At 41.2% G+C, this 9,539-nt stretch overlaps 1 pseudogene; it reads right to left on the bottom strand.

Annotated features, from left to right (window-relative positions):
• Positions 1–8,828: 8,828 nt before the first annotated feature.
• On the bottom strand, positions 8,829–9,211 carry LOC101528642 (small ribosomal subunit protein eS12-like; annotated as a pseudogene).
• Between the last annotated feature and the right edge of the window lie 328 nt (positions 9,212–9,539).

Here is a 9,539-nt window from a genome sequence, read left to right as displayed (position 1 = left end):
AACACAGAGCAGTCATTATACTGGTTTGTTCATTCTTGTCTATATCTGGACCTGTTGGTCCACATCTACATTGTTCAGTTGCAGATTATAGGAGCTCTAGGCTTACAGGAAATCAAAGATGAGCAGACAGTCTTGGTCTTGGAGTAGTTATGATTCAGCAGATACAGACATAACAAAGAATTTTAAATAAAGTCAATAATATAACTCTGAGGACAGTGATTTATTAAAGTATCACATAAATTTGGAAATGGCACCAGTGACTCAAAAGATCAGCAACTTTGAGAAGGTGGCTACTTAGATAGGCCTTGGAAACACTTAAGTTTTCCAAGAGTAAAAATGGAGATAATTGTGTAGGTTTTTCAGTTCTGTGACTGAAATAAAATATTCACAATGAAAATTGTGCTGTACTGGATTCATTTTCATTTAGGTACATTTTCATTTTGATGAGCATAAATATATATCCTGTTAAATATTTAGATTTGTTGTTGAGGCCGCAACAAAATATTTTCAACAGGCTTATTATTAACATTCATTATCATATGCTTACTAATTATCCACTAGGTAGTAAAATCTGCAAACAGGTACTATACTAATTACAAAACCAGTAAGAAATTTATCTACCTTCAAACAGCTAAAAAAAGTAAGACATAGAAATGCCAATTTAGAAAATAGTGTTTCATGGGTTGGCTTTGTGGAACAGCAGATACAGTGCCAGCTGCGATGCTGGCATCCCGTATTGGAGCACTGGTTCCATTCTTGGCTGCTTGGCCTTGATCCAGCTTATAGCTGATGCATCTGGTTCAGTGCAAGATGATCCAGAGGACTGAGTCCTTGCCACCCACATGGAAGACCAGGATGAAGTTCCTTGCATGTGTTTTCACATGCCTACTCCTACATGTTGCAGCCATTGGAAGTAAGCCACCAGATAGAAGATCACTCTTTCTCTCTCTTTGGGTCTCCCTTCCTCTCTCTGTTTCCCTCTGTTACTTTGCTTTTCAAATAAATAAATATTTGGAAGAAAAAGCAAGTATTATGTTTTAGCAAACAAATTGATAGTGGTCTTGCAACTTGCTTCATTCATAGTTTCCTTTTTTTTTTATAAAGATGGAATTTTTCCTACATTTCTATTTTTGTATCATCAATTAACATTGTCTCCTCATAAAGCAATGGGAGTACATTTTATATTACATTTTCCTTATTCCATTTGTACTTAAAAATAATTTTAGAACTTTCCCTTTATTCTCTAATGTCGCATTTCATCGCTTGCTTTGGCTTCCCAACCTTGTGTTAAAATGCTCTTGCTATATCTTGATAATCTTCATTTGTCCCATTGATTTCCAAAAAGAAATGTGTTCTTTATATTAGCCTCAAGTGCTTCCTTTAATTAAAATATGAAAGCAGGTTGAAATTTTTCCAGAATGTTTTCAAAGAAAAATGTTAATGATAGTAGTATAATATATCTATACATATTTTAAATGATTACAATCATTATAAAGTGCCTATTTATGTTCTTTGGTGTACAAAGAGATGGAAATAGAGAATCTAATACTGAGTAGGCTAAATCAGTAAAATAGATAAACTAAGCAAAAATTCAGTTACATAAAGAAGCAAGGTGGCATCCAAGCTTAAACTCTAGACATTTGTGAAGAGAAAGAATTCAGCATACACTTGGTTTCATAAATACAAACACAGATGCACAAATGCAGCTGTGGCATCATTAAGGAGTATCTATAATTACATTCTTTCATTTTCCCCTTGATATCATTTCAAGTACAATAGTTCTTTCTCTTTTCTCTATTCTACTCACTCTTGTCTTCTTTTTTGGCAGAATTCTTTTTTCTTTTCCATTTCTATTCTCCAATCCAATCTATTCTCGATTCAAAAGAAAAGTTCCTCAACCTCTTTGGTCCTTTAGTGTGCACTTATGGCTTGTTCAGGGTGGACTTTTCCCAGTAATGATGAAGATTAAATACCTTCTCCGCACCTAAATACCCACTCTAGGAGCCAGTGTTGTGTCATGGTGGGATAAGCCATCATTTGCGATGCCAGCATCCCTTATTGGCACTGATTTAAGTCCTTGCTGTTCTATTTCTGACACATCTCCTGCTAATGTGCCTGAAAAGGCAGAAGATGGCCTACTGCCATGACCACTGTCACTCAGTCACTCATGTAGGATGAGTTCCAGGTCCTTGGCTTTGGTCAGGCTTGGCCCTGGCCCCTGGCCCCTGGCCATTGCTATACCTGACAAATGAACAAAGGATGCAAGATCTCTCTCTCTCTCTTTCTCTCTCCCCTCCCTCTTTTTTCTAACTTTTAAATAAATAAATACATTTAAAAACAAAAAAGTGTCCACTCCCAGCTGGATGAAATCCCTGCCAAAGCTTCCTTGGAGGAAATATTCCATTCAGAGAGCACCATCATCCCATGGAAATATAAGAGAAAAACAAAACTGGAAGACAGGAACACTGAGTTATGTGAGCACAGCTTTGTCTCCAGCTATTCATAGGGCCTTAGAACAAGCTAACCATGAATTCTCCTATTTGTGTCATAACATTTATTCCTCCTCCCCACATATGTGTAATTTCTAATCCTTGAAACCAATGACCGGTACTTAATATGGCAAAAAGGGATTTCATAGCCAGCATTAAATTAAGAAGCTTAAGATGGGGAGACACAGATCCTGAGGGGTAGCCCAGCAGCTAAAGCCTTCGCCTTGCACACGCTGGTATCACATGGGGGCACCAGTTCGTGTTTTGGTAGCCCCGTTTCCCATCCAGTTCCCTGCTTCTAACCTGGGAAAGCAATAGAGGATGGTACAAAGACTTGGGATCCTTCACCCGCATGGGAGATCCAAAAGAAGCTCCTGGCTCCTGGGTTCTGACCATTGCAGCCACTTGGCTTCAGCCAGTTGGGGAGTGAATCAGTGGACAGAGAAGATCTTCCTCCCTGTCTCTCCTCCTCTCTGTACATCTGCCTTTCTTAAATAAATAAATAAATAAGTAAATCTTTAAAAAAAATTAAAAAGGAAAACTGAAGTAGCTTGATTATCATGTGTTGTGCTGAAATCGGTTTTGGTGAATCCTATTGAGAGTCCTGTGTCCCTCCTGTATTTTGTTTCCAAATTCCTTCTCCACACTAGAGAAATTTTCCTTTATTATTTCATTCATTGCACTTTTAAATCCAGCTTCTCCTTCTATGCTTCCTGAAACTCCCATAACTCTTACATTTGGCCTTTTAATATTGTCCCTTAATTCCTTAATACTTTTCTTTGCTTGACTCACTTCCACTTCCAGGTTTTTTTACTGTTTGATTGTTGAAGGAAATGTGTTCCAGTTCTGAAACTCTTTCTTCTGTCTTGCTCATTCTGTTATTGAAGCTTTCCACTGAATTTTTAATTCACTCCATTGTGTCCTTCATTACTAATAATTTAATTTTTTTTCAGTGTTGCTATTTCCTGTGTGACAAATTCCTTAGATTCCTTGAATTCCTGTATGTGCTTCTTATTGTCAATAAGAAACTACTCTGGCTGAGGTTCCGAAGGCTTTTGCCTCTTTTCAGAAGAGGCATCAATAATATTCACTATGCCTGTGTCTCTTCTGTTACTCTTGGTCATTGCAATTCTGGTTAGCAGATTTCTCTCCTTTTTGCTAGTTTCTAAGCTGTGTTGTCTACTGGTCTACAGGTTGATTTGACTGTGTTCAATACTCAGTTCTTTGCTTGCAGTCACTTGTGCCACTTCCTCCAACAAGTTTCAATCTCGAGCTCTTTTGCTAGCACCAATTCTCTGTAGCCCCAGCTTCTGGATCAACACTTTTCCACCCCCTGTTATCCCATGCTATGGCAGGGCCGTTACCTGCACAGTCTTTCTCCCACTCCCTCTTCAAGCAGTGCCTGGAGTTAGGCAAATACAACCTGTGGGTGGTCAGACGTGTTGATTTTGATTGCACCTGCTGGTCGTAGGTCTGAGGGCCACCCAGACCTGTTTTGGGTGGAACCCACAGGATGCCAGTTCAGTACTATTTTTCCTGTGAGACCAGTGCAGTGTGTGAGCTAAAGGTGAGTTTTCTCCCATTGCACGCGCAGCTTGCTGTTGCTCCTTCAGCCCCACAGCCTTTTCCTCACTACACAAAATGGTGCCCAGTGTGGCATTGGTGAGTGTGAAATCCACGCTGTTCCTGCACCTGCCTGCTTGAAGCTCTGCCACTCTGCTTCTACTCATGGTCAAATTAAGCAAGTCAGCAGGATGGGCAGTCACATGCTTAGGTTTACCTCCTGAGCTACTGGTGAACTCCTTTGCCCACCTGGCTGCTGGTGGAGCTCCCATCACTGAATACCAACCTCCACTGGGGTATATGGGCACTGCAGCACTGCTCCACTGTCTCCATTCCTTCCCCATGCCCATGTATCTCCAGGTGTCCCCCTACTGTTAGCTGGCTCTCTCCTATTTTCCTGGTTCATGCCCTCTCTACTTCACTCTGGCTAATGGTTCTCCATCTGTTTAACTGTGTCCTTACTCTATTCCACCATCATGATCCTCCTTCAACTCACTTTTGCAACAAAATAAACCTCTTAATTCCATTTTTCCACAAAGGTTTTTAAGAACTATCATATACCTTAGTGCAAAATTCTTACATAGGAAAAGTTGCAAAACAATCTGTGTTTATGTGTTCCCCCATCCTTTCTCTTTCCAAAATGTTTTACTTCAATGTAAACCTCCTAGGCTTAGTCCTTTTCTGACATTCTACGGACAAGTAAGAAAAGAATTAAACACATCTTACTTGCATTTTTTTTCCAGTAGAAAGATCAAAAGTTAACCCAGGAGCCTAAAGAACTTTGTTCAAACCCTATGTTGCAATTTACAGGAAGGACATAATCCCCTTTGATTTACTATCATTCTAAAATATGCTGTACTCTTTAAAGTCAGGATTAGGCACATTTTAAGAACTTAAAGGCTGTTTAAATGTGTCAGGAATAATCATTGATAGCAGCACTTTACACTCTTTTCCCAAACCAAATCCTAATCAACGAAAGCCTTTCAGGGTCTGAACAAACGCAATTCATTCCACCTGCTTAGCCTCAAACTATATCTCAGTAAGGATTTGATGATAGAGAATAAAGACGAAAATCCAGTTCACTCTAGAAATAGTTTCTAAGTAGTAGCATATCTATCCCTTTATTCATTTCCTTAATCACAGTCAGTGCTTCTGCCAAACCTTTCGTTTGAATGAAAAAAGATTTTAACTCTTTTTTTTTTTAAAGATTTATTTATTTTATGACAAAGTCAGATATACAGAGAGGAGGAGAGACAGAGAGGAAGATCTTCCCTCCGATGATTCACTCCCCAAGTGAGCCGCAACGGCCGGTGCACGCCGATCCGATGCCGGGAACCTGGAACCTCTTCCGGGTCTCCCACGCGGGTGCAGGGTCCCAAATCCTTGGGCCGTCCTCGACTGCTTTCCCAGGCCACAAGCAGGGAGCTGGATGGGAAGTGGAGCTGCCGGGATTAGAACCGGCGCCCATATGGGATCCCGGGGCTTTCAAGGCGAGGACTTTAGCCGCTAGGCCATGCCGCCGGGCCCCAAAGATTTTAACTCTTAAGTCCTCAGTACACCAGACCAGGAGATAGGCAGACAGAACTAAAGTACCTTTACTGCTTTTTTCCCCCAGAAAGCTAGACTCCCCCAAAATCAAGTTCTCATGATGTGTCTGAAAGAATGACAAAGAGAGTTAAGCCAATGGATATTTAATTATGTTACAAGCCACTAGCCCCACCTAACACATTGGAAAGTGTTGTGGGCTAAGGCGTAGATTAGTGCTTGTTGGGATGGGCAGGAACAGGAACTGGGCTTGTGGTTAAAAACACCTAGACTAATTGGACTCATCTGTATCCAATATGCTGCTAAATGAGGATGTGGGTGGGGAAGAGTATATAAGGAGAGGTGAAGGAGCAATAAAGCGAGACTTGGTAGAGACTTCTACCATCACTGGTTTCCTGTCGGTGCTTCATCCCCAGACCCTGTCCGTGTCCAAGTTGCTGGCTCTGCTGGTCTGAGCAGGAAAGAAGCAGAGGTGTTTGAACTGGGGAGCAGGAGCTGATGTACCGCGGAGTCGTTGGCAGTGATCCTGCAGAACAGCTGCTTAGATTTAGTGGCACTATAAATAATTCTATCTTTGTAAATAACAAACACAAGCTGATTTTTCAAGAAAAGACTATTAATGCTTTTGACTGTAAAAGAACACTGATGGTATGTTGCTATCTACAAGTAAACAAACAAACCTCTTAGACTGAACCCCAGTCACCCACTCAGACTGACATCTTTCTCTGCTGGTCCTCAAGGACACAGTCCCTTCTCCATCTGTGGGGCAACAGATCAGGACACCATAACACCAGGTCTAAGATTTAGGATTAAAGTGTTTATTCGGCTACTCCCAGTTTCCATTTACCAAATTGCAATGGCATTAAAGTATGAATATTTTTGGAAAAGAACTAGAGGAAAAGACTTTTGTTCCAAATAGAATTGGTAGCCAAAGCAGGACAAGAATAGAATGCCCAGTCCAAAAAAATCTGTTTAATTCATGTATTAGGTGTAGCTTTAAGCACTAAGTGATATGTCACTACAAAAACATGGTAACTGTCTAGATAAATTTTCAATAAACAGAGGCAGACTCTGAATTAGTTAACTCTGCCATTGTACACGAATACCTTAGAAGGCAAATTTAAAGCAAGTGCTTTAATATCTGCATGTTTTGAGGATGGAAAGGCCCAAAGTAGAGATAGGAAACTTGTTGGCTAGATTTTATTCTTGGCAGAATTTTATCTGGCCGTCAGCTGGTTTTCTAAAATTAAGTGTTCCAGGCTTCCATCCCTAATTATTTGGATGAATCAAATTTTAGAGAAAATAGGCATGGCATTTCAGACTTTATAATACTGGATATAGTCACATGTAATTTACGACAGGAAGTTCATCTTAATGCTCATAAAAAGCACAAACTAAGTCAGGCCAAAGAAAGTTCAACTCTGGTCATGTTGCTTAGTCTGTGTGCCCTAGGACAAATAACAAACTCCCTGAGCGTCAGTCTCCCCATGCATAAAATGGGCATGGTAGTACATCTTTGTAATGTTAAGTAAAACAAAATAAGTCATTGAGTCTACCATCTGTGGCCACTGCAGAGTTTCCAGCTATTGTCAGAGGTCACAGTGAAATACAACCTCATTGATTTAATTGACATATACCATATTCTTTTGAATACTGTAAGCTTTCTAAAACCTTCCTTACCAGGGGCTCACAGATATCCTTAACTACTAGGTATAACCAAAGGTATAGGCAAGACTGGGGCACAGGAACTGGGGGCAGAGAATCTAAAATAGTTTACTCATCAGAGTGTGTTTCTAGGGTGTTCTAGGAAGGCTTAGCTTGTAACATTATCCTCAGAGGAGGTGGGACCACCACAAACAGGGGCAGCTCCAGCCAAGCCATCGGAGTCAATTTTGGACACACAATGTACAAAGCTGGGTGTGGCTTCAGTAAGAAGACCCTTCCCTCTGGTCCTTGTCTGTACCCCGGACCCTCCCTTAACACAGTCTCTAGAAGTCCTGGCAAACTGCTTCTTCACTTGGCAGTTTCCTGAGGGAACTCTCCCTTCCCATGGTCTCTTTTATTGATGACAAGTTGGTAAAGCTTTGCTCTAGCAGCAAGTTCCCACTGAAGGCTGAGCATTTAGTGTCACTACAAGTGAATGCACCCCCACGTCCACTTACCCAGGCACTAAATACAGATTTGCTCATTTAAATACAGATTTTCTTCCAAACAAATTGTTCTTGCTTTCTTTGCAGCTTCCATTTCCCACATTTATGACAGATTTTTTAACGTTGTTGGTGTGTTTTGAATTAGGTTCCAAGTTAAAAAAAAATCTGAAGAACAATCACTCCAGCCCTAGAATAAGAATTGTGCCTCAACTGGGTATAAAAGAAGAACCAAGTCAGACAAGGCGGCCTCAGAAAGATTGGTCGCAGCTGGCTGGGCCACTATGGCAAAGGAATGGGAAAGGACAAGATGAACAGGCCCATAGATAATGGAGTGGAGGACAGTGGATGATAATTTCAAGTGTAACTATCAAGTCCCAACCAACTGGCAGCAGAGCCAGGACTAGACCCAGAGTCATAAGATTTGGACAGTGAGGGCTCAGACAATAGGAAACTGTTCTAGTGTCATTCTAGGCCCTCTAGCATGCTGCCTCCAGCTGAGAGTTGTAAACTGAGCCTGTTTGCCTCCATGAATTCCCAATTACCAACATTATTAACTGCCAATGAATGTATGCTTTCATAAAGTGACACTTAGTCATTATATCTTACATTTCATTTGATTCTCGTAACTACGATGTAGGTCGAGCGTTCTCATCCACTTTTAACAGAGGGAAGTAAGTTTATGAGAAATCAAGCCATTTGGTCAACATCACGAGGTTTGCTGGCAGTGGGACTGTGTGCAAACTCATACCTCACAAGAAGCTGTCTGAGATTAGGATCAAAAGTACAGGTACACGATGTACAAGACAGAAGCACAAGGAAGCTAGAAGTTGGGAGTGGGAACATAGCACAGGTTGAAATAACAAGCTAAGCCAGGGACACTCGTGCACATTTTAAAGGGTATGAATAGCTTGCTGCCTGTGCAGAGAACACAAACCTAACTGATGAGAAAGTACAGAATTACTTCAAGCTGAAAGCACAGAGCAAGCACAAGAAAGCACCGAGCCTGAAAGACTAGAGCAACTGCTAAATACAGTTTTGACCTGCCATTTTTTTTTTGTATGTGAGCAAAATTTTCATTTGTTCATTTCTTGCATTCGAAGTATTCTTTGATGACATCCTTTGCCTGAGATTCTTTGCTGGAGTCCTTAACCTCCACACAACTGCAAGCTGACCACTTTCCCAGGTTTCCCCTTTCCCCCTCTCTGTCACTTTTACAGAGGCCTACCCATTCTCCAAGTTTCTTGTTGTCTTCAACCTTAATGAGGCCGATATGGTGTTCAGCACACAGGGCCTCCACCAACTTGACACACATAGGCTCGTCACAGTTACATGCAAGCACACAGAGTTAGATTTGGTGCTTGTCTAAGGCATTGGCAGCTTCATGGACTCCACACACAAGGCCATCTGGAATGAGGGCAGTCTTCTGCACCTCTCATAAATTGTATTGATGTCCATTACACCTCTAGCAGCATGGATGCCCTAGACCATGGTGGTGGGTTAGAGGTGAAGCTGAATCTTGAACATACCCAGACCTCTGCCTCCCCACGACTTGACTATGACTGGGGAAAGCACAATCTGCTTGTTTGTATTCAGGGTCTACCTCAAGGCTCATATGAACTGCACTGAGGTTCTTAAGGGGCCCACATGTTGATGGTAAGGACAGACTGTAGCAATTCTTGCACCTATAGCAACAGAAGAAATGTTGGAAATCTAGCAATAGATAAATGCTCTAACTTTTCGAAAGGGCAATTAGGAGAAATTGCAAATGTGCTAATCTGACATCACTCTTAAT

This window comes from Ochotona princeps, chromosome 1 (genome assembly GCF_030435755.1).
Source record: "Ochotona princeps isolate mOchPri1 chromosome 1, mOchPri1.hap1, whole genome shotgun sequence".
Taxonomy (NCBI): Eukaryota; Metazoa; Chordata; class Mammalia; order Lagomorpha; family Ochotonidae; genus Ochotona; species Ochotona princeps.
The sequence above is the reverse complement of the archived record's forward strand: the minus strand, read 5'-3'. Positions and strand labels throughout refer to the sequence as shown.